Genomic DNA, 26,579 nt, shown 5'->3' with positions numbered 1-26,579 from the left:
CCTTGAAATTAGAGATTTTGATGGTACACCTGAAATTCTAAAATCTAAATTAGCCTTGTCAATGTATCAAAATTGACATATAGCTACTACCTATAACAGCTACTTTGAGCATTTCCTTTAAAACCTGAGGCCAGAGAGCCAAGCCCAGACCTGTCCTGTAGTCCCAGTGTGTAGGCCTCTGCACACACTTCTAGACAGCCACCTGATCTGCCGATGTGAGAGATTTCACTCACTCTCAGAGCATTGCCATACACTTTCAGACGTGTGCAGCAAGTATCTGGAAAGACAGCATGGAGGAGGCTGGCAGAAAATTTAAACACAAGCATCACTGGCATCCTTTCCTCAGAAAAAAAACTTAACCACAGAACTGACCGCAGTCTTCCTCTGCAACGAGCACAACCAAAGCAGACTGCAAGAATAAATAAGCAGATTTCCGCAGTAACTCCTTAGGGTTGGCGACAACCGTATCATCCGAAGCACTCTGCGTATTACTCAGTCCATGTCCCAACACAGAACTAAAGAATACTTGCTTAGTAAGGCCCAACAGTAAAACAAATTTCAGCTAATGGCACCTCAGATTCCAAAACATCCTGAAATACAAGTTGCTTGTGAATGAACAGATGAATATAAGAGGAAAAACCACAAATTTGGGAAATAATTAACAAGGGAGTAGCCAATTATTATTTAGATATGAAAGAAATTAAATATGAAATCAATTCATAGGCTTTCTGATTACCAACCTGACTTTAATAGCCCCACGGCAGACCCAAATACTTATTAGTCCTTGAGCGTCACTTCTCTACACAGCTCATTAAAAACCCATTTAAATATAACTACTCTTTCAATGAACTGGTTAGAGGAAATACAGAAAAAAAAACTTGTGTTTTCACAAATAATGCACTACTGCCCAAAGACATTAAAAAAAAAATCAATTAGCAAAAATAGCAGCGTCTCAGATGCATTTTGTGCTATATGTGCACCCTGACTGTCCCCTCAACAGATCACTCAACATGTTAAAAGGAGGAAAAGGGCAAGTGCAGTTTCAATTATGGATTATCTGTAACACAAATAACAAACCTTTATAATTTCAAGAAAATCTTTACCTGCCCTAATTACTCAATTTCAGTCATGAAGCCAGAACTAGCTTTTCAGAGAAGGGAGCCAAACAACCAGTATTCTCTTAAAAACTTTACTGCATTATTCCTTTTGGAAAAATAAGGACATTTTAAGGGTCACATTCTGCTATGAAACATTTTGTATTAGATCTTCTGTGGATTATACAGAAGCATACGTTCACAGAGAAACACAGAATAACCTGAACTGGAAGGGACCTCTGGAGATCACCTACTCCAAGCCCTTGTTCAAACCAGGGTCAGTGAGAGAAGGTTGCTCAGGGCCACCTCTACTTGCATTTTGAATAACCCCGAGGATCGAAACTCCACAAACCTCTCTAGGCAACCTCTCCTAGGGTTTGACCACTCTTGGTTTTAAAAACTTTTTTTCCCTTGTATCAAGTTGAAATTTCCCTTGTTGCAACTTGTGTCTGTTGCCTCTCACACTACTCCTGTGCATTTCGGAGAAAATTCTAGTTCCATCTTCGCTGTACCTGACAGAGAGCAGCTAGAGAGAGAACACTGTGCCTTAGGCAACCACACAGCCGTGCAGCACCCCTGAAGCCTCCTTTCCCCTGTGATTATCTCCAGCCCCCTAACTCATCCTGGTGGCCTCCAGCTGGGCCATCATGGTAATGTATTGAGGAGGCCAAAATATTTCAAAAGCAGCGAGAAATAGTCATGTCTCTCAATCTGCTGGCTACAGGCTTGCTAATACAGCCCAGGATGGAGCTGGTCGTCTTTATCACAAGGGCACACTGCTGACTCACGTGCATTGCGTTGTCCATCGGCTCTGTTACTACCCAGGCAGTGGGTCCCCAGCCCACACTGCAGCATGGGGTTATTCCAGCCTGGATGCAGGACTCTGCATTCTCCTTTGCTGAACATATTCTGCTCCCTCAAATCCCCATGATGTAAAACAACCACTACTGGAAAATACACCATAGATCTCATTGAAACACATTGTCAAATCTGCTGACTAAGTAAACACCCTTCTCTTTCAAAGCTCAACATAACTTAATAAGTTCAATCATATTTGCAAGATCAGAACTCATCTATTGAGTCAAAGGACACTTTAATCTTACAGATATTTAAAAAATCTTCTGCTTTCATGGTTCTTTAAATCTAAGTAATGATTCTGAAGTAAATATACAAGCTTTTTATTAAAACATGGCTTTTGATTATTCATTTCCTACGGCACTTTGATCTGAGAAATTCTAGAACCAATATTAAATTGCAATCTAATCTTCTCCCTGTAGGAATTAAATGCAGTTTTAGGTACTACACTGTAATTTCCCAGACTATTAAATATATTTAAACTATATTTAAAATTTTAAAATATTTAAAACATATTAGTTTAATATTACATATATTTAAAATACTTTTCTTCCCTTCTCTCCTCTATTGCTGAGCAACAGACTAAAAGCAAGCATGAATGTGTCACCCTAGAAAGTACTTTGTGTATATTCTGTCTGAATTGCTCTCTACCTGGATCCGATGGGTTAAGTCTCACTGAAGTTTAGACCAAGAAATAAGACAATAACTGAGCAGTGTTAAAAGTACTAGGAGAGCTATTAGAGGTAGCTTCCACTGAGCTGCCTTTCAGATTGGCTGGATTTGCTTTTTCATGATCTCAGATCTTGAATATACCAGACATACTGCTTCTCCCTAACGTAATGAATGACCGAGACTCCAGCCACCAGCTCACGTGTGCAGCCTGACAGACACAAGTGCGTACAGATCACGCACAGACTGATTATTCGGCAACGTCCTTCTGATCTGCTCACTTGGTCAACCCTACTGTCCGTGCTGTACAGGGACACAGGAAGTCCAACAGCAGAATTGGATCTTGGACTTCATCACCAGCTAACTTCCATGGCAAAAAAAAAACATCTACATTTACCATCTCCCACAGCCAGACAACCCAGCAGCCCTGTCCTACACAGCCAGAAGGCATTGCTGGTAGAAAGAAAAGTAGCAGCGGTCTACATCTCATGAAGCTGACAGACATGAGGAAAAGGTCATAGATGTTATGTTGGCAGGGGGGTTTCTTTTCCATAGGGCATACTCAACTAGGCCAGAACAGGCGGAAGCTCCAGTTTGTTACATTAACTCATGCTCCTGAATGGTGCATTTCTGCTGTTAACTTACCTGCACCTGTTAAGCTAAGCCCTGGCAAAAAAAAAAAGCAGGCAGTGCCATCACTGCACTCTGATCTCTAGGAGGATGGGGGCACCGTGCAAAATCCAGAAAGCAGAAGCGCTCCAGATGCTTCTTACTGCAAAAGTGGTTTGATTCAGATTGTGGGGCAAGAGATTCCAGACCCTGCACAAAACCACTGCTAAATGAGAGTGCAATAATAGAGAACATCATCATTTCTTTTAAACAATCTTTTTTCTTTCTTTGATTCTTCTCAGCAAAAATGAAGATATTACACTTAGAGAGAAGTTTGCTTTCCTCAGTTGCTACAGTCCCTCCACATAGCAGGTACCAAAATGCTTAATTCCATACTTGTTTGGGCTATGAGAACAGCTGGGGAAAATATCTCTGTCCTAAATTAGGAAGTTTTTCAATCACTGGTTTTTCATCACTGGATTTTTGTAATGGGTTGTTTCTTCACCGACTCTTCCTTTGAAAGCATATAGTATATGCGACCTATTATAGGTATAATGCTACCCTGATATTTCCTTAAATCCTCAATTTATACAGAAAAGATTTCTTCCAAAATCCCTTTGTAAAAACAGCTCTCTTGTTCAAGGTTAAGGACATACTCCCAAAATTATCACAATATATGATTTACTGTAGTAACCCCTCAGCTCATTTTGAAAAGAAATAGGTAAAAAATGTATCTATCCTGGCTTTAAAGAGATGCATAAAGAAAGCATGGTCTCAGAAGAGGAGAGTGCTATGCTTGGAAAGTAGCAGGTACACATCTGAGCGCACGAATAAGCCAATTTGATCTCCTTCATTTTTGATCCCTCAGCACAAATAAATCTATGTGAACCACACTGAGGACAATGTTGTAATATTACTTTAGAAGCAATTTTACATTTTTAGAGTGCACTGTAAAAGCCTGCCTCCTCTTCTAAGAGGACATAGCTCGAAAATACCCTGATGGTTCTCCATGCAGCTGAGCTTGTGGGTATGGGATGACTCTGCAGGTCAGCACATTTCCAAGTCAACAGCATGGACCATACAGGAGTCTGGTATTTTATTTCTGCCACAGAGGTCAGCAGTTAAGCAGTGACGCTATGCCGTAAGTAATCCAGACACTGGGGTTATTAGAGGGGCTGGTGTCACACAGCAAGATATACTGCCGAAATAAAGAGGTATTAAATCTTAACAGTTGTCTCATATGTCACTGGGAGCTGCAGCCCTCAAGTACGAAGGAAAAAATGGTTTCTGAAATCTCCAAAAAGACCAGGTTTTCCATTCCTCTGTTACAGGATCAAACCAGCAGCATTTAAAATCTAAGATTTTAATTTCAGCTGAAGTACAAAAAGGTACCTACTTAGTTAAAGCACAGGCCAATCTTGCAAGCTTATTAAACTTCAAGAAAATAGATTTTGTAAAATACAGCTCTTCATTTTATATAGTGTGTGCTGTTCAGTGCAATTTGCATGCAAAAGCCAGGAGAATGTGATTAAAAATACCCATCTAGAGACACAGATGAAAAACTTCAAACATTTTCTGATTCCCTTCTGTTCCACTCATTATTTCAATACCTCACTACAACAAAGGAATAGATAACACTTGTCCTTGACATTAGCCTAAATTATCTGCGGTGCGCAATACAATACCTATTAAATTAGGCCTATTTTAAATCAATGTCAAGGTCTGTTCAAAAGGTAAAACTCTGCATACCTTTTGCCTTTTGTATAACACTTTATTTCCCCTCTCCCAATAAACTTTTCAGAGGTCTTAAAAACAACGCAATAGGAATGTGGGTTTTTTTAACTAACTTCATTATGTAGTATTAAAAATCATTAGAGAGAGACATTTACCTCTGGCATTTTAAAACAACAATAACAATATTCTTCATTTTGTGCATAATGACAAAAATAATCAGCACATTAGGCAATAATTCATGCCTTCCCTTCTTTAAATAAAAATCTTAAATGCGAACGACTGATTGTTCCATTGTAACTAACATTTTACATTATTTTAAAATGTAACAATAGCAAAAACAATGCAACTTAAGAGTCCATTAGGACTATTCTTACAAAATGAAGAATAAAAGGTAGCGGTCCAATGGCACCGGGTTGATGGCAAGTGACACGTACCAGGAGATCCGTGGAGGCTGTCCTCTCCGGTGGCAACCCCCAGGCACAGGGGACTTGACTTACCAGAGTTATTATGTGAACCTATGCCAGATAAGGAGCTCTGGTCTTAAGCAAAAGACACCCATTAGATGACATTTGATAGTCTAGAAAGGGAGGGGATCCCAAAGCTGCCATACTACAGATCTTTCTAAATACCTTTAGGTTTTCTACAAACAGAGGATTATAGTGATCTCTGTATGAAGAAAAAATAGCCTGGTGCATCCACATCCAGATGGATATCCATCTACCATACCTCGTAATCTGCTAGGAGCAGATGGAGCCTGTGTTTATTTCCCATCAAAAAAAAAAAAGTTCAATGGTGTAGTAACCAAGTCCCTAGCCTCCCAACGCCAAAACCATTTTCAAAACGACCTGGAGCCACATTTTCAACAATAATTTGGCAGATAAGATTGCAGAAGGCATCTCACTTATTTTCTTCCCATAAAATCATTAGAAATCAGATGTCAAGATATTTTTGAAAGTCTGCTTTTAAAAGATACCTGGCAACTTTTCAAATCTGACCTCTAAATGCTTATGAAAGCAAACACAAACAGGAAAAAAAGGCAGCAGGAAGAAGTGAAGAGTCAGGAGGGAAGGCCCCAGAAGGAAACTAGCTGGTTAATATCATCACATCCATCCTCAAAACAGATTCAGTGGAAGTCAAGTGCTTTTGTTTCTGTGAAATGAATAGCAAAGAAGATCTCTGATATTACTCTAACAATAGTTTCCATCAGTTCATGATTCTTGACTACTTAGTGTAGAAGCTTCTACTGCCTTACAGCACGCTCACATAGGGATGCAGCACTCAAGCACTACAACCAAAGAGTCAGGAAGATAAATAGGGACTTTTGATGGAATTATACTCCTAAATCATTTAGTGTGAAAGCTTCAAAGACTCCACTTTTCAGAACTCATTTTGAAAATTAATTCCCTAAATCACTGTGGAAACTGAAACTGATGCATCTACATCACCTAGATGAATAAAAAAAAAAAAAAAAACCCATTTTTTTAAAAAGAAACACTCAAAAGAGAAATTACATTTGTATGCCCCAATCATTTCAAGCTACTAAACTTGGGAACACACTACCATTCCTACATTTTACCTCAACTCACCCCATATCCATCAATGTATTTTCCAACACATAATATAAATGTCACCCAGCCTGGGGAAGGAGATACAAGGCTTGCCAAAACCCAGCAGCTTCAACCTGTGGACAAGGACTGCACTGAAAACTTGGAAACAGATCCCCTCTATCCTGTAGATGCCCTAATTCCTCCCCATCTCCTCTGGGCTGGGCTGGTCTCTTTGTTTTCCTCTTTTCTCTCCTAGAAAAAAAGTAAGGTTATAAGTAGCTGGCACTCCATACCAGGGCAGTAGGCCTCTCTCTGTTTGAAGTGTCTATATTATACTTCGTAGTGAATTCAAATATTGTTGTAAGGTTATTAAAATCATTCATGATTTTATCTGTGCCAAATGGATCATTACACTGTCAACATTCGTCTTTATTATGCAAAAATATGCAGAACTTAACATCTTTTGTTGAGCTGGCGAAACAGCATATTCTATAGTAACTATTTTTCATTAAATTTTGCACAAGGTTAAAGCGTGTGTGGAATCTGATTACCAAGGGCTCCATTCAGAAACACAAAACAAGCTATTTGACTTGTGAAGCAAAAGATTATTTATTTCAAACCTACAAATAAATTATTCTGAGTAGTGCTCTCTGAACTTATGGTGTTCTGATTCATTTACAGTTCCCTTTAATTTTTAGCATTATATATTTAAAAAAAAAAAAAAACCAAATCCTGCAGAACCAAACATTCCCTTTCAAACACCCTTAAAAATATAAAAAATTGAAGTGTCCAAGGGCCTAGCACAAGTAAAAATTGCTTTTCTTTTTCAGTAGCTGGGAGAGGAGGCATGGCTATTTAAGTCCTTGAAAATCAGCACGAGTTTGGGAGGACTTTGTTGTTGAATTTCATTTCTTGGTAAATTATACAGAAAAATACAACCAAAGCAAATCAAAGGAGCACTCACTCCACTTCTACACTTACGGCATAGTAAGATATTTCATTAACAGCCATTTGAGTAAGATTTGGGGATTCTCTGCTGACTTGTGACCCTTTAAAAATACTATTTTGCTTTAAAATATTTCCAGCTTAAAAACATAACCACAGCCATAGCTGAAGGCAGCTTGAAGAAGCTTGCTTTGCTTTGCCTGGCAAAGGACAAGCATAGCCTGCTCCAGAGGGAAGAAGGAAAGAGCTGGGGGCGGAGGGTGGGAAGGCGAGAGAGGGTATTATTAATACCATGGAGAGTATTAGGGCAACAGGGGGCGTTAAGGTTGTTTGGGTTTTTTTTAAGGGAGGGGAGGTCAACCTTTTCTTTTCTCTTTTCACCTTTTACGTGTTCTTCTACGCACACTTCACATTCCTGCTTGCTGGAAACTCTCCACAGGTTCCAAGGCTACATCCAATCTCACCTCTTGCCTTCCACTCCTCTCTAAATGTCTTCCAGCAGAAACAGAAGTGAATTTGGCTTGGTTAACTCTAGTGTAAGAACTATTTATTTGGAAGCTCCAGCCATCTTGAAATAGCTTTTCTGACTCAGTGTCACATTAAGTCTCCATTTAATTCTTCCTTCTTTGTATTTCTCCTGCCAGACTTCATCTTTGCAATTGTATGAACTTTTGGAAAACCTTCTTGGGGTGCAGTTTGTAGTTTGGTGCCACACAAAGCAGATGCATTGCATAAGGCTAACATAGGTAGCTGGGTAAATCATGCTGTCAGAAGTAATTAACATTTAAAAGGACTAAACAGAGGAAGCAGATAATACCTCCAAGATCTGGTTTTAATTAAAACATCCTAGTAATTAATATTAAAAGGCAAAGACTGAAAATCAGGGAGAGCGTAGTTTCTAAAGAGAATAGTCTTTGCACTTTTCATTAGGGGTCACCTTTTCTGATGTGCAAGACCACTTTTAAATTACCTGCCTCACTGGAGACCATTCACTTATTAAAACAACTCTGCCCACATAAATACAAAAAAAAAAAAAATACACATTTAATTAGAAACATTTATGCATTCATTACTTTTTCAGACGTCCTTGCTTTAATATAATCTTGCCCCTCACTGAAAGTAAACCTTATTTCACAGTCTCTGTGCCTAATTGTTGTATCCCAAATGATTTCTCTACTTTGCAAAATAATTACCAAACGTTATATCATCTGTGCTAAAACAGTAAAAGGGCATCAACACTGAACCCCGTAAGTAGCTAAAATGAATAGCGCATACCAGGAAAGTCTAACATGTGCAGCCTCTGCACATAAATCAAACCGCCTTACGCATTCTGACAGCTCCATCTAGCCACAGCTACACAAAAGTAACTTTATCCCAGGCAGAATGAATTAATTTACATTCAGCACATACCAGCTTTCACAAAAACTCTTGTGGACAAAAGTATCATTTCCAGAATGACTTTACTATTGTTTAACAATTAGATTAACACTTCCACAATTGTATCTGTGCCTCAGGTTACTTGGGTTTCAGAGAAACACAGGATCAAAAAAGTCACGTATTTAAAGGCCCCAAAATTAGAGCATCTGGATAATGTCAGGAACAGATGCTGGGATCAGAACTTGGCAGGCATTCCTGAGATGGGAACCTCGAACGTCCTGGGGAGAACACAGAGTAAAACAGGATATAACGTAAAAATGCAAAGCACACGTGAGAGTGGGAGAAAGGCAATGCGCAGGAGGTGCCCACGTCTGATGGAGCAGATAAGCAAGAGTAACAGCAAAATAGTCAGCTGCCAGAAGCAGGGGGAAGGGAGGGGAAGCCTCCACGTCTTCAAACTCCACTACCACCAGTTTACAAATCTGCAGCATGTGGACCATCCTCCTCCTCACCTCTGGCAGTGCAGCCGGATGGCGGAGCACGGGCAGATCCATCACTGCAGATCCATCACTGCTGGCCAACTCCCCCAGCTACGCTCCGGCGTTACGGACCGCACGGTCAGTAAGGAGGGTAAATAGCGAAAGATGGGTAATTTTTCTCCATTTTTTCCTCTTCCATCCATCACTGACAGCTCTAATAATCTGACATTCACCTTTTCGTACATACTGGGGCACTGCATGCACTACTGAAATACAATACGTCTTTCTCTGGAAAACAGGGGTGCTAACTAGCTCCAGCTTCAAGCATTTATAAACAAATAAGTGTTTATAAACAAATTTATAACAAAATATTAAAATAATTTGATGAAATTAACTCTCATTTCATTACACATTCTTCTTATTGTGGACAATGTCAAACACTGTTGACTTGGCTGGTGTGAAGATCCGGCCCATTAAAAGTGACCCAGGTTTCAGACACAGAGAATAGCTGTAGCATCTCCCATTAAAACAAAACTCATGCAGAGCACTAAAATACACTTTGCTTAGACCTCACTTTGGGCACACACGTTTGAAAGGACTGGCCTGCTACTGTATGGTGTTAACAGAGGATTAGGCAATTTCAAATTATTAAATTCCTTATGAGAAGTCACAAAAGGGCTGAGAAGGAAGTTTTGCAGTGTTCCCATTTGTAGCTAACGCAGTTTACAGATGACCGATAAAGCATTTTCTCCTTAAGCTGATCTAAATCAAAATTTCAAATACTGCTAGTTTACTTAAGAGTATTTGAGGTTTAAATCCTATGCTAAGTCCCTTAAAACTCCAAATAATAAATCCCCAAGTTTCAAATGTGTAATGGTTCCATTTTATGCATAATTCCAGAACACCTAATGCAGAAGAAAAGGAGATTAGTCCTCAGAGTTGGGCTTGTGCAACTGCCTAAAAATGCAAACAAGAAATGTAAATCTGTCCCTCAGCTGTGCTTGTATCACGACACACAAGAGTGCCTGCCCCAGTTAATGGCATCACGTGGCCACAGGTGTCAAAGCTCAGTGCAAACTGGAATTTTACTAAATTCCCACCGAAATCATGCAGGAAAAAAAACTGCATTTCCCACTACATGCCAGAGCAAATGCTCCTTCAGCCTGGCAGAGGCAAGCAGCAGCGAGCAAAGCGAAACCAACAGGCAGAGAGAAGAGGGGGTGCGCATCCCCCCAGCCCAGTCTGCCCGCGCTCGCTGCCAACCACAGCTGTCTTTCAAACCAAACCTCAATAAAAAGACAAATTCCAGAGTGGGGGGAGGTAGGGAAGCTTAAAATGTCACTTTTCTGCAAACTTATAGTTAATATTAAGGACATGAAAGTAGAAACCTTACTAGAATTTGAGAAGAAATCATAACCAACCGGAGCTCTACTTCACTGCCCTCCAAAGACCGACTCACCACTGCTTATTCCCACTAACCACCCCACTTTGGAATCTTTGGTACAGACATTTCTGAGGTGGGGAAGGTGGGGCAGGATGGCACTCAGTGTTTCTGAGGATGGTTTTGGTCCCGAGGAAAGACAAATAACTTTGTCAGAAAGGCAAATGCCACCTGGGCTGTCTCAGCCATCCCTCCATGTTCACACATAATGGAGAGAGATGGGGGGGGAGGGGGCGGGGCAGGGGGACAGACACCAAAAAAAAAAAAAAAAAAAAAAAACCCAGCACACCCACACCACCACACTAGATTGGTAAGAGAAGTTACACTGTACCAGAATATGATTTAAAAAGATTTCTCACACATCATTTCTAATTTGGCACTGATAGCTTAGCATTGTTCCATAAGATATTTTATGATCTCAGACGCCTGTTCAAAGACTGCATCCTCAACATCACTCAGAGATGAGCGGAAAATAAGAATGCTTGTCATTTACATATGGGAAGAAGAGTGTAAGTGTTCATGTTAAACACAGATACATCAAGTCTCCATGCACTGGTCACTGGACAGCTTTTTTCTCTGGAAGCTTGTGTATTGATGGTGTTAAAAGGTAACAAGGAACTCCAGAGTGGGAGCAGGAGGTGGCAGCATGGGCAATGATCCCAAGGCCAGGGGAAGACTTATGGCCATGGGACGCAGGAGTGGAGGGTTGCAGAATCAGCTCCACAGGACTGTGCAGCAGCTGCAGCACTGGAATTAAGCTGTTTAGACTCACATTCACACGTGCTACCAGCGCAGAGAAGATAACAGTGATATATCTCAGAGTCAGCATGTACAAAGCAGGCCTCCCACTTCACAGTGGGATTTACCAGTCATTAATTTATAGCTGAAATTTGGGGAATGACTTGTGCTGTGGAGCAGGCATGAAGTTGTTTCTTCTCAGAAGAAACTCAGAAGTTGTTTCTTCTGAAGCCACTTAATCCTGTCCCTGAAAAAGCTACTGCAGCTACTCCCCCTCACTCCCTCGCCACTGCAAGAAAACTGCAATCTTTACATACATTTCTGCTCTTCATCCGCTGTCTTACATGAAGGAAGTTTAGTTTATGAGCTTATTTTGGGTCTGTTATCAGCTATAGTCCTTCAAGTTTAATTTAGTAAATTTATACTGAAGATGCCCAGGCAGACCCCATCAAGGTTTTGGTACGTGATGTATCCTAAGAAAACAACTGAGCACCATCACTTTGGTTTTCCAGCACTCCCTCCCACAAGCAAATTTTATCTCCACTTTAGGCTATTTATTTGCTGGTCTCACTCTACTCCTATCCCCAAACCTCAAGGCTGAGTAAAGGGACTTAACCTTGAGTATCCAAACACCTACAGTTGGGAAGCAGCAGGTGAAGCTGCTCATAACTTGGAAAAGAAACTGTAGCCTTGGTGTCAATCCCTGCAGAGCTGAAGCTCCACATGTTCAAGAGGACAAGTGCTTTTAAGAACTCAATTTGGTGATTTGCATTGCTTTTCTGAGCAAGCATACAGTGCACATCCTGGCACAATGCACCTCAATGTCACATGGGCTCAATGCCTCCCAAAACAGGTCCTGGGACCACGGTACATGCCCAGGGCAGGAGCATACATACAGTTTGCACAAGCAAGAAATTGTCTTCCCCAAAGCTGATTGCACAGAAGTGGAAAACCACAGGGAACAGTGGGTGAAGAAATGAAAAGCGTGCTCATCTTTCGAAAGCCCAGAACAGCTTGCATCAGTTATCAAGCCACTCCGAAACCAAGCAAAAATAACCTTCGAGGCCTGTGAGGAAAAGCAATAAACAGTTCAATATAGGCTGCACTAAATATTGCATTGGAAGTACATTGGAATCTAATTTACACTTTTCTGAGCCTTATAAACTCCACTTAAAACCAAAGTATTTTTCCATTCACCTTCCAGACAGCATTTCCTAGGAGAAAGCCCTGAATTTGAGCTTTCATGTTCAGATACAATTTCAACACTGTTTTAGAATACTTTCTAAAACTATATTGAGAGAGATAAAATAATTAAGGATATTTAACAGTGCACTTGCCTTTTCACTGTGTTCACTTTGATCCTAGAAATCCAGTAATAAAGAAGAATTAAAAAAACACCCCAAAAACAGTGCCTACAGAACTGTTAGAATCCATTTAAGAAATTAATTTAACCAGGCATGCCTGGCCTGAATTTTTTTTACAAAATCTTGAAATAAATACAGAAGTAAAACACTTCAGTAGAAGATTCCCATATATTTTATAATTCAAAAAGCTGAAATAACAAAAAAAAGGACCAAAAAGAAAGAAAAAACAGTCAACTAAAGCACTCAAGCTGTAATTAATTATAATCAGAAACACACATTCAAGGCAAATCTTTTACTTTACCCCATCAGACTAAGAAAGGATTTTGGTTTTTAATTGGTTCATTGGAAGTCCAGTGTATCTTACATGCAAGTATGTCAGGTAGAAACAGCTCAAAAAGAGCTGCTAGACACTCCAGGCTTTTAAATTCCTCTTGCAAGGGTCACCTGCAGAGCACACTCAGACAAGAAAACAGCTGCGAGATTCAGTGTTGGCAAAAGGCACTTGGTGGTAGAACCTGAAGGAATGAAGGAATACTTCTGCTTCCTCCTTCCTCTAATCCCAAAATCACTGACTTTGGAAAGCTTGGATCATCTCTCTTTTTCCTCTCCCTTTGGTAATAAAATAATTTAAGAGCCATGATCAAATTTGAGATGAAATATTTCAGATCAATCTATCATCCGTCTGCACTACTCCCCAAAACATGGGAATGTGTTGGCTAAAAACCCAGAACTGCGACTCCCTCCACCATAACCACTGAAGGTCAGCCTGGGGCAGCTCTCCTAGAGAAGGACTATGCAATATGGAGCCAGCGGGCAGCACAGAGCCCACCAGGTAACTCTTTGGTCTAAGAGCATATGCATACTAGTTGGCAACAGCTGCTGGGCTGGGCTTCTCAGCCAGACAGGAGCCCGCTGACTGTCCAGGGGAAGGGCAGGAGACTCACATGTTTCCACAATGCAGTCATTTATTTGCCAGTTCCAGCAGCACATGCTTCCTTCAAAACCAAAGAAAGGAGAGGCGGCCCCACCAGCACAAGAAGGGACACCATAGAAGCAGAAGAGAGCAGGGCTACCTACCAAAGGCTACTGTTGGTAAACGGAGGTCCTTTGTAAGCTCCTGCTCCTACCTCTTGCTCCAGGTTTGATTCATCAAATAAGAAAATAGAGACTATGCATAAAATTTTACTTTCTGTGCTAAGTCATTTATCCACAATAGGCACCAACTACTAAAAGGTTTCACATGCTTTAAAGATACAAGTTGTGTCTATATTCAGGCTACACTCCTTCACTGGAGACATATCAGTCGCTCCTGCCAGAAGCCAGCTATCAATGCCAGCTAAACCTAAACCGGTAGCATTTCACATATTTTCTGTAAGATGTTTTTCTGATACCACAAAGTCTGGGATTTTGCAAGACTGTTAGCAGAACAGCTAGCCAGCAAGGAGCACCGAGTACTAAACTGCTCGGCATTGATGCAGCAGCCAGAGATACTGCCTACAACCCATGCACCAAACGGTGTTTTACACACCCAGCTCATTCCATTTAGATCCTGTCATGCAGCAGACTTAACTTTGAAAATTGACCTTAAGATTAAACCATAAAAAAAAAAAAAAAAAAAAAAAAAAAAAAAAAAACCCAAAAAAAACCAAACCTGACTTCATCCTCCAGTAATATTTTTTCTTGGAGAAGCGTTACTTAACTCCAGACATCAATCTTAGATTCTTGGTTTGAGAAGCCGGTCTCTGCACACAGGCAGGGAATTCAGCGTGCCTCATGCTGAATGGCTCTCTGGAGAGCGTAGCTGTCCTTCACTAGCTGTACAGACACAAGGGTAGCTGCTTAACTTTAGCACAAATCAAAAGTCTAAAATTAGGCATCATAAATACCCATCTGTGTTACTCAACTGTAGAGGTATTTGAGAAATGGAGGGGAGCAGATAAAAAAATGAACACTAAAATTCCACTAAAGAGCTGTACTTCCAATTATTAAACTATTAGATGTTACAAATATGGGAACTGTCATCAAATATAATTTACAATATATAAGAAACATTAAATCTACAGAACTTATGTTCAAAGAGGAACAACTACAGTAACATTACATGCTGTGCGTCATCTTAACCATGTGGCCTAAATCAAGGAACAATTGACTATAAGGCTACAAAAATGTAATTTATGAGACTGACGTGGCTGTTAATACACTGTTCACCGGTTTCTTTCCAGATCAAGGGTAATGTTTCAAAACTAATCTGAAAACAAGAAACAAAGATTATGAAGTGCTTATAACAGCATGCATTCTATGATCCAATTTTAATTTTGAAGCAGTAGTTCAAACTGCATCAAAATGACACGTTAGGTCATTTTCACATCTTTGATTCAGCAATCTAACAGGAGCTGACTCTGCTCAAGTAAAAAACAAATATGCTACAGACAAAAATTTGGACGGTTGACCGTCTTTACTCTTGCATACATGAAAAGACCTTAGATTATCCTGACAACTGTCCAGCTGCATTAGTCACACAGGCAATCAGTGAAGTGTTTATTGGCGTCACACAGAAGACTATGTGGAAAGCTACAGCATCATTTTAATTAAAACACTGAAAGCAAGTTCAGAAAAATTCCTTTTAAAAGTACTCATAACCCCCAAACTACACACATGACATATGTAACCATAATCACCGACCGCCAGCAAGTTCTACTGTGACCTGCAGAGGTACTAACCCTCAGGAATGATAGGCAGTCTAGACAAAAGCTGAAAATAATAAGGGGCTGCCTGCCCTAGTTTCCCTGAAATTGTCCCCAAGCAGAGAATAAATTGATGATTTGATTTTTAGCCATTGCGCCCCGTGCTACTCTTGGCTGAAACTGCCGCTCTTGGGCATTTACAAGGAACACAGCCCAATTTTTGTTTGCAGGTCATTTTAGACACAACCTAGTAACGCAACCAAGTATAACTTCATTCCTCAGCGAATAACCCCACTCAGTATCCCCGTCACACTCTGACAATCAACCAGGAGAGAACTTCTTATTTTAACTAGGGCAGAGCTGCCACCACAGGCCTTTGGGAGACATAAGGGACTGCAAAAGCAGGATTCCAGATCTGTCTGTCCATTATTAATGATCAACCTACTTTGTTCTTGTGGGATATGAGCCTTTTCGAGCACTTGGAAGTGCCATGCACAGGATATTTTCCATTAAAGACTTAAAAGTATTAGATTAATTAGGTGACTGAGATGGAGAAGGGATTCAGTCAGCTGAGAGTGACAAGAAGTAAAGTAATATACATGGGCAGTCATTTCTTTCCCCATGCCATTGCTACCAGGCAAGAAAATAGGAACAGATTCTGACATTCTGCAACTGGACAATAAGAAAATAAAAGAAAAAAAATAAACAAACATAGACTGCATTCCCCACATGCCAAACCCAGCTGAGAAGGACACGTCTGCCTTACTGCTACAGTGCTGTGCCCATGACAGAGATGTAGCCACATCCCTTGAAACACAACTGCTCGAGTCTCTGCAGGCCTCTGCACATATGTCAGATGCTCCTGGAGTCTCAGAATTATTCCTCATCCCCAAGTCAGGCCCCTCAGAACTTGCAGTACATTAAACAGGCTGGGGATGCCTATGCTGTTACCACTTCTTACAAGCCATGTTGGGCTTGAATCAGCCAGTTTTTCTGTACCAGATGTCCCCAAAAGTGCATTTCCCTTTAAAAGCTGTACTTCACAGCAGGCTTTTCATTAGACTTTAAATCTCCTATAACATGGAAGGAGAAAGGTTCAGACCACTCAAAGTGCAGGAAACAAAAAAGCATCTCAGGTGATGGCACCTCAAGAAAAAGTGGATGTCTGCGTTCACAAAAAGAAATGGCTGCGTTTGGTTTGGTTTGATTTATATAATCCACGGGGAATTACCAGTGCTCATCTAACCAACAACTTGCCATGTACTACTGCAAATAAATACATTGCTTTTATTTTCCTTAAAAATCAAGGTAACTAGCTCCCATTCTTTTCATGTCACTTTAGACAGTTCATGTATTCACTTCCCACTGGACAGAGAATGAACACATCTGTCCATCTTACAGGGCCCCTGACAGCCAAATAAAACACGGTTATTACTGTCAGAACTCAAACAAAATATTCTGAACATGGCAAGAAGTTATTAGTCTGATGTTCAGAAGACAAGCTAGAAACTGAAAAGGGAAGGAAAAAATATTTCCCCTACTTTTGTAGGCTTTTGTGGGAAAATTAGGTTATCCTCTTTTGCTTGTTAAATTAGGTTTGGGTTGTTGGGTTTTCTTCTGTGTTGAAATTTCTTAACTACTCCATTAAGGAGATGCAAAGGGTATGATTTTGTAATCAAAATAGTGATAAATGAGTAAGCAATTATTTTTTCTTAGAAAAAACTTTAATATTATCTTAAATTTTATATTTTAAATTATAAATACTAAATCAACCAAGTAATGTAATTTCAGTGCACAGTAAATTCACAGCAAGTAAGATTTGTGATATGACAGATAAACCTAGAAGCACTAAACAAAAGCAGTCACCTTTCAAATCTCTTTCCTGCTGCAGTAAAAAAAAAGGAAAAAAAAAGCCTACTATAACAAAAACCATCATGGCTGACACGTTCATATATTAAGCTTGCCTATAATTAGACAGAACAATTTACTCTGCATAATAACTGTAAAATATAAAACCATCGTGCAACAGTGAAGAAAAAGAAAGAGAAATATTTCTCCTGCACACTCAAGTGGTGATAAAAGGTGTAAATTGATGACCAGTGAGATCTCATCTCTCCCACAACACTAGTGGGAGAAGAATTGCACTGAAAATTGTACTTCTCACGACTTTAGAGGCAGAGAGCATCCAGTACAGTACGGGGCCAGTATCCCGTAACCAGCTCCAAGGGACGGGTGCCAGGCAGCCCCTATCGCTCGTGTTGCAGTCAGCAGCTGTCAGAATTACAGTTGTCTCCAAAGAGTTTCTCTGAGCATCCTTACTTTCTAAAGTCATCCAAAGGGACCAATACTGTTTGATGATGAAATTGCATCCCTAGATAGCATGCACATAAAACTGGCATTAAAATAAATTAGCTATGTAATAGCATTCAGCAGTAGGCCTTTTTGACACTTGAGCAGATACGTCCACTGATACCTTCTATGTACATTAAATATAAAATTAGGTCCATGTGGAAAAGCAATTCTCAAATGTTTCCCGAAAACTAGGCATTTAATTAGAAAGACTTAAAAGACACAAGACACAAACTAAAAAACCCCACATAACACACCTCCTAAAAACCAGATACCCACCAAAACACAGAGCTGTACTGGATCTGCCCACCCCAGTATTTTACCTCTAACAACCTTCAACGGCAGATGCCAAAAGAACAGGGCAAAAATCCTTCCTGTCTCCATTCTCTAGTGACCTGCAGCTCAAGGACATCCTAAGCCACACACACTGTGTTTGCACTCCTTAAGCCAAAATTAAATATACATTTATAATACAGATATTTTATACAAATATTTTGAAAATTATCTAAATCCAGACTCTTGGATTTATCGCTATTTATGCGACTTATTCAGACCTGATCAGATCTATTCTTTTCAAGCAGTGCATTTCACAGTAAAATTTCCAAATTATAAACCTAACAAGTTTTTCCTTTATTTTTTTTCCTACAACAATTTATATCAAGCTGATCCACACGAACCTCAAAATATGTTCAAAATGAGCCTGGACATCCAGCATGTGCGATAACCCCAGGAATGACACTTCTCTATTTAAGAGCCCTGTTTAGTTCTAAAAACTTCACTGTATTTATTTTCCAATTTAAAGAATATTTATTTATGCCAGTAAAGTAATTTTAAAATGGCACTGCTGCCCTTTTTGGGTTACAGAAACTCTGAAAGAATCCTGGATAACAGCTTCTGACAGTGTGAGAGCTGATATAGTCAGCCAGGTGCGACAGCCATTTAAAAGAACTTCTTAAAGTTCACAATATTCACATTTTAATACAGTCAGTTCTGGTTCCGTACCAGTGCAAGACAATTCACATCCAACCTCAGCTTCTCATAATGCAGATGAATGACACAGGTTTCTTTCAGAGGCCTGGTTACCTCTAGAATGCAGGCTGCTTGCAATGCATTCACTTTGCTCCTTCTCCAAGAGGATTCTCTGGGCCTTTCTGAAAAGTCTCAGTGCACAATGGAAACACTGACAAAAATAATAAAGAGCTGCTCTGAACTTTGCTGGGCTTCTCTGTACTTCCAGGCATCTTTGGAGGAAGGGAGGCTCCTCCTTCTGTGACAATTTTGCAGTCACGCAATGGTAGGATCATCAAGTCTTTTCTCCTGATCTGAAAAATGATAAATAGTTTTTCAGCCCTTAACTGTTTAAAGCAAAAATAAAACTGCAAGAGTACAAGACTGTTATGTTCTGCTTTCTAAGCGATTCTGGTTTTCATTATGTTAAATCATATTATGTTGTATTTATATTTGTTCTGAAAGAAAAAAAAAAGAACTAGATAAGATTTTAAATCCTTTTATATCAAAGCACTTTGCAAATAAGGTTTACATGTTCACTTTCTGAGACACAATTAGGAATCTTTCTATAAAATCCACAAGTTCTGGTATCATAGTTGCATCATGCCTTTCAAACCAGGTATTTCCTCATATATATTACAATTGCTACTTTTATAGCTCCACATTGCTGCAAAAAGGATGGAGAAGGAATAGGAATTGAATAAGAATCCCAAACCTCAAATTTAGGGCTTTATGGTGATTTTAACTGAAAAAAAAATGTACAGGAAATGTGCTCTGAAAGTAACTAAAGGTGTTACTTTTTTCTTTAAAAAAAAAAGATAAATTGTTTATTTTCCCACCATAAAAGCACAGTCTTGGAAAACTGACATTCTCACTCAAGGTCAAAGTAAAAATTGCTATAAGCACAGATTGAGCAAAACCTTGAACATCTGACAACTATATTAGTTCTCATATATACATATTTTTAAGTCTGTTGGAAAAGTATAACTTGAATTAGCTTTTCTGAACAATTATTTCATAGTGAGGTGAAGTATCACTATTTATCCCATGAAGTTTTTAATTTTTTTTCTTTTCATAAAAATTAATTCTTCCTACAGAAAGTTTTTAGTACAGTATCTAATTTTTTTTTACCATTTCCAGTACTTAGTAACTAAATTTAAAAAAAGACAATGATGAAGTATATGTACAACAGTATCTTCCACAGTCCTTGTCAGAGGTCACTGCTTCTGTGAAAGCCTTCTTGAATGAGAATCTATAGGGTTTGTAACGTCTCATTTTATGAAACATAAGCATACTATCTAAACAGGATCTTACAACTATTCAAAACTGAGTTCTCCAAGTTACTTAAGCAATTCAACCATTGATATAATTAATTTTGATGTAAATCTCTCTCAGGGACTTTAATGAGCCAAGTCAGGAATATCCAAATTAAATTAAAGAAACGTAAACTGTATCTCAGAAGCTCGTAAGTAATGATCTTAACAATATTTCCCCAATACTACCTAGAAATTACACATTTATAATAATTTTTTAAATGTAGTTAGTTCCTTAAACATAGATGTTACTCAAGGATTCCCATAAATATTTTTTGAAAGATGCAGTTAAGTGGATTTGACAATAAGACATTATGGTTTTGCTTCTACATTATGCACCTACCTCTCCTACAGTTCAGAAATCAGAACATGACATAGTGTTGGGTCCTGAAGTTCTGCTGCAGGGGCGGTGGAGACACGAGGACATTTATTTCCAGATCTCCTCATATTCCCAGGTGAAATCATATGCTTCTCACATGGGACTGACATGCTCTCAGCTACACCAGCCTCCTCTACTGCAGGCTTCTCGGAAGACGAGAATGGGGCAGATTAAGAACCTGGAGAAGCAACATCCAGCCCCAAAAATGTGGCAGTTACAAACAGTGCCTCTGCATGCAAGCATACACTGAAGGAAGATGGCAGATCTGAGTGCGAAGACAGAAAAATCTGATTTCAGCACCAGTTACACTTCATGTTTCTTCCAAAAACCTTACATATGAAAAGCAAAAAAAACCAAGACGAGTAAGGCTATAGTGTCCAGACTATAATCACGGTGACCTCATATATACAATTAATAAAGTGACCTGTTTAAAATCTTTCTGATATTTACAAAGAATGCTAATTCTGCCTAAAAGGAGTCTCCACATGACCAAGAACAGGTTGTATAAAACTATATATTGTTTCAGAAGACAGACCAGACACAGGAACATTAAAAATCTGATAATTCTATCTTGGCAGAGCAGCATGATAGATGGCACTTTTATGCTGTAATCTAATAAAATACTGTCTTTTGTCCCTCCCACCAAAAGAATATTATACTTAAAGGTAGATCTAATTAAACATATCAGAGGATGAGAGCAGTCAGTGGTTTGTATTGTTACCAAAATCCAGAATAAAACTCCTTAACAGCAATGTGAAGTTAAGAAGCAGGCACTTCTTTATTGCAGCGCTGGGCGCACAGGGGATTGCTCCACCCAGCGTGCGCGCCTGACTGATCCAACAGCACAGTTAAATACACATTCGATATACATACTCACTAGATTTACGAGAAACGTTACGCATAAACATCAATTTTCCAAGAAGTCATTATAATGCATCTCCCCCCATTTGTGCATGCTCAGTCATTTGAGTTGAGGGTCTTCTGGTGGTCTCAGAGGTCATCAGGATGCCCCCTCCTCAAATTCATTGGTCAAACCCCTCCTTGAAATCTCCATATATGGTCCTGAGAACAAGGTCATCTTGCCCTTGAATCTTTTGGCTTGAAAGTGATGGCTCAGAGCCCAAACTGCAGAGCTGGTGCCTCGTTCTACCACTCCCCAACCTACCCCCCAACACGCTAGGCTAATTTCTAAGATAAGGATATGTCATATAAAATTTAACCCATGTGACTATAGCTCTATGGTTAACAAGAATCACCCTATATTTATATTCCAGGACCATATTGGTTAAGTATCTTCCTATTATCAATCATTGGTAATATCACTGATTATAACTCTACTGATTAAAGTCCTCGATACCCAGATCGAGATGGAAAGGGTAGGGGGTTTCCTAGCAGCGAGCTGGTATCCATAACAGATTTGCAACAGTATCACAGGGAAGCCTCTGTGCAGACCCTGATCCCCACACAACACCACGCTGCACCCCCACCTGAGGCGAGGTCCCCATACCTGAGTGCTCCCCAGCTTCCTGCTCCTGCCCTCAGGTCAGGGAGGTGATTAATGCACTCAGGCTAATGGTGAAGTAAATGAATCAGCACCACTAAGTTCCTCACTTGAAACATGAGTGAGAGTTTGGTTTTCAAAAAGTCTTCAGGGTTCATTCAGCTCCGCAAGGAATGATGCTATTAACATTTCTCAAAAGCCTTTGGCGCTTTTGCAGAGCAGCAGGAAGACTGCCATGCATTTCCTTACAAGCTAGGACTATTTGGGAGAGCAATTTGAAGATACTAGCTGGAGGGGATTTGAATGCCAACCTGCATCTCTGTGGAGCACAGACTGTGCCAGTCTACTACACAGCTCCCACAGGCGCACGGAGGCTGCAGGAGCAGCGAGAGCATGTGGTCACCCAGCATCGTGGCCCACAGGAGACTTCTGGCTATTTCAGAGCAAGAACAGCAGAGTAAAGACAATGAGAAACATGATTCACAAGGAAAGAACTGACAGCACCATACACTCTTTGCAGCAACTACGCTCTTCTGCAGCTCTCAGGATGGGGGGGTTCAAAAGGCAGGTGGCAGAGGAGCCCCCAGGCAGGGCTCTCCTTCACTGGAGGACACAAATGTGTACTAGTCCCCTGTGAGGAAGCAAAGGTTGCCTGAGAAGTTTGGTTTCCCCAAGTAACATGCCTCTTACATACTCCTTCCTTTCTGAAATGCTAAGGAAAATTTTCCTTAAAAAAATATACAATGACAGGTGTCTTCAGTCAGAGAGCTAAACACTAGGAACTTCTCCTTTCAGGAAACATCTAACTTGTGGAGAGAATTAAACAGATGCAAAACTAGACTATGAAAGTCTACATATTAAGCAGTTTTGAAAACTAGAAGTTAAAAGAACCCTTTTTGAATTTTTCAAAAAATGAAGGTTCAAGAGTAAAATAATCCTGTTAGCTTTGCTGGAAGTGTAATCTCCATAAAAACAACAGTCCCACTGAAAGCCACACAGCAAATGGAAATCTGTGTCTGTCTAAGGCAAACACCACTACAGGAACGCACAGGAAGGCCTAAATAATTTTCTTACATCTACAGGATGATATTTTCAGTACAGGGGGAGCAACATGAGGGTGACAATAATCTACTTCTGCCAATTTCCCCAAATCATTCCCTAGCCATTAAGGTACCAGCCTGGGAAAAAAATGTTGTATTCTCTTTCTTTCCTCTCTCTCAGTTCTAGCACAAGAGACATGGATGTGGCAGACAGTGAACTTTAAGGGTTTCAGTACTCTACTTGCCACTACTCATCTGTCGGGTATGGCAAATGAGCACAGGTCTTCAGCTACACCAACCCTCAACGTTTCCTTGATATTTCTCCTCCATGTTGAGATCTGAGTCCCTGCAACCTGCTTCTTTCCAACCTCACGAGTAGCAACATGTACCCTGCTGCAGATATTGTCAATGTCAGTAGAAGCCGTGACACCAGGCAGCAGTGACAACCCAAGCAAGAACATTCATTCTGATTTTTTTCAGTTTTCTGGAAATACTTGTTGCATACATCTGTGTGGCAAAAGTTAAAGTAGTTTCCATCACACGCATAAGCCAGAATTTGAGTTTGTTTCCATATTATAGGAAACACTTTGAAATGAGAGAGAAGTGATAGAGAAGGGCAAAATGAAAAATAAAAAAAAAGTAAAAGGTGGTTATAATTTACAACAAAGGCTGCTCAATTTGTAGCAAACAATTGTTCAGATACGCAAAAAAAAAAAAAAACCTGAAAACAGACTCATTGTGTATTTCATATCCTAGAAACTCTTAATTTTGAGCATGTAATTTCTGCCCCCTCCTCACAAAACAGAACAATTTTATATTTCAATCCTAAAGTAATATAACATACAAATGGCTTCATTTACTTGGAGAAAACTGATGAAGCTTCATCTGTAGTCAAGCTCTTTATAGCTCAGATTTCACACAGGAGCCCACTTAAAGCTCAACAGGAGTTTCTGAATAGCTCTTTGTGTGACACGCTTGTTCTAGAAATATCATTTGCTTTTGTTTTTATGTCATGGTTTCCATTTTATAGATAAAGTTAACAAGAATCTAAGCAGCCATGCTATTCCAGAACAAACATGTTTAAAGGTAAGAAATAAGCAGGAGTACCTATATATGTAGAGAAGTCCCCTGCCACATTTTTAAGAGGCAATTTCAAAAGAAATACAGCTACTCTGAGTTTCTGAATAAAAGACAAAATAATATGCTTTGGCTAAAGAAAATCAACTTTGATTAAAATTTTCAGCTAACAGCAAAAAACACTGTTTTTCTCTTATTATTTCATCATCTTCCACTGAACTAGGAATTTCAACTTACTCCTTTTTTTTTTTCCCTCGGATAAGCTTTTTGGCCTTTTAAAAGTGTAAAATTACCTAAAAAACAAGGAACTTTTTCAAATCTACTAATTTTTTTAGGCATACTATCCTCTAGCTAGTCAAATTGTCTTTTGCAGATCTGCAAGAAAACAAGCAAAACTGTCTTATCACAGATAAACAGAGTCAGGAACTCCAAGAAAAATACTGAAAAAGCTTTCAGTATTCCACTGCAAGCAAGCCAAATGGCCATCTCATTGATGACGAGTAGTGACAGAGTCCTTTTGCGTGTATCCATCCTTCCTAGATGAAAGATTTCAGCTGTCACAAACACAGGACAAAATGGCAAGAATAATCTGAGAACAGAAATTTGATGTATTGATCGTGATACACAATAAAAGACAGTAACATTTCTATGAAGGATGACTTGTAAGTTACTAATACACCTTTTCCCTCCTTCTTATTGCTCCCTTTCCCTGGAAAAAGAAAACATCCAGGCATTTTGTTGAAAAGAAAGTCTTTAATTTCACAATTCACAGATACTCCTGTATTTGCCAATTAACACCACCACCCATCACCGACTCTGTAATTATTAGGGGTTTTTTTAATATGGTAAAAAGCAACCATTCTTCCATCTTAAATATGGGTTGCATTAAAATACCAAACAAGTATCACAGAGAGAAGTATCTTTCATTTAAAAAATATATTTTAATCTCAATGTAGTGATTTAATAATAGAAATTTGTCAAGCAATCCAGGGTGAAAGTGGCATATTATAAAAAATGCAAAAGAAAAGCGGACAAATGGAAGATAACTATGAAATGTTTGAAAGTCCAAAGGAAAAAAAAAAAAAAAAAAACCACCAACTTTCTATTCAAGGAATGTAGCCCTAAATTTAGATGTAACTTGACACATTGAACTCTGTGTGATTCTAAAAGAACAAAACAGGAAACTGAGCCACATCCCACTTGATACACTTGAATGAGACTTATTAAGTTGAACGATGCTTGCTTCAGGCCATGAACAGCAATACAATATTCAAAGCTCACCAAATTAAACTTTTCTCCCAGTTGCTTACCTCTGGTCGAGCCGATTTCACCTAAAAGTAAATCAATTTTGCACTGAGAAACATAAGAGTTGATACAAATGCTTTCTGACAAACCAAAGAAACAAGGAAAAGACAGTCTATGATGTTAGAGTATTTAATTCATGTAAATGTAAAGAAACAAGGTTTAGAGAGAAAGGTAAAATACTTAGGCCAATTCAAACATTCTGAGAAAAGACAGGCTTGTGGACACATCATCCCTTCCCTCATCAGTCTTCCACTAACGTAAATTTATATTTTGTTTTTAATGAGCTGCATTAACATTTGACCTTAGGACGTGATGCACTAGCACAGCAAGTATCTATTCTGCTCATCTTCCTCAATAAAACAACTACAGTGTCTCTTGCACCTGTAGGATTACCCGGTGCTCCCTCATCTCAGATTCCTACAGTGACGACATCTGCAGCAGCACACAGGTTGCACATCCACAAAACTGCTGGGACCACAAACAAGTCCCTGTGCTGCAAAGTACAATGAGGAGAGAAAAGGAGGAGAAGCCTAGCTGCCTTCAAACCCACCACCTAACAGCAGGGACAACTGCAACATGTGAGCAGGTGGCTTCAACACACCATGATGGGGTTAATAGTCCAGACACCTTCCAACGTTGGTGCAAAACATGACCTCCAGAAGTCAATACTGTCTGGAGGCCTTAAACAAGCAATAGGTTCAGTCACCCACACAAAAGGTTTTTCTCTCAAGTCTGTAAGTCTGTTGTTCTACATTTATGGAAAATACGGAACTACGGAAATTCCGAAGTAAGATTTAAAATGTTCAGATTTTTGGCAGAAGCCAACAGTCTTGGCATGTACCATTGCCTGGTTAATACTCGATTACTTCTAATGGACCAAGATCTAAAAGGAATAATGCAGCAATAAAACACCTGCATCAACCAGGTTCATGCTGCATTTTGGTTTGGTCTAAGGGGGAGAAGTAGAGCATTGCTGCTCATGATATGGCACCAACACAGTATAGCCGTGAAAGAAAACAGCTCAACAAAGGAGTGAGTGTAGTCTCTTAAGATACCTAGCAGGTGCCTTTT

The 26,579-nt window shown here is 39.5% G+C and overlaps 1 protein-coding gene across 12 annotated transcripts in view; it reads right to left on the bottom strand.

Annotated features, from left to right (window-relative positions):
* PARD3 (par-3 family cell polarity regulator) overlaps positions 1 to 26,579 on the bottom strand; it is a 450,332-nt gene that overhangs the window by 308,765 nt on the left and 114,988 nt on the right. The gene's annotated exons all lie outside the window — the stretch shown is intronic.

Source organism: Chlamydotis macqueenii, chromosome 2, assembly GCF_036417535.1.
Source record: "Chlamydotis macqueenii isolate bChlMac1 chromosome 2, bChlMac1.mat, whole genome shotgun sequence".
In the NCBI taxonomy this organism is placed as follows: domain Eukaryota; kingdom Metazoa; phylum Chordata; class Aves; order Otidiformes; family Otididae; genus Chlamydotis; species Chlamydotis macqueenii.
The sequence above is the reverse complement of the archived record's forward strand: the minus strand, read 5'-3'. Positions and strand labels throughout refer to the sequence as shown.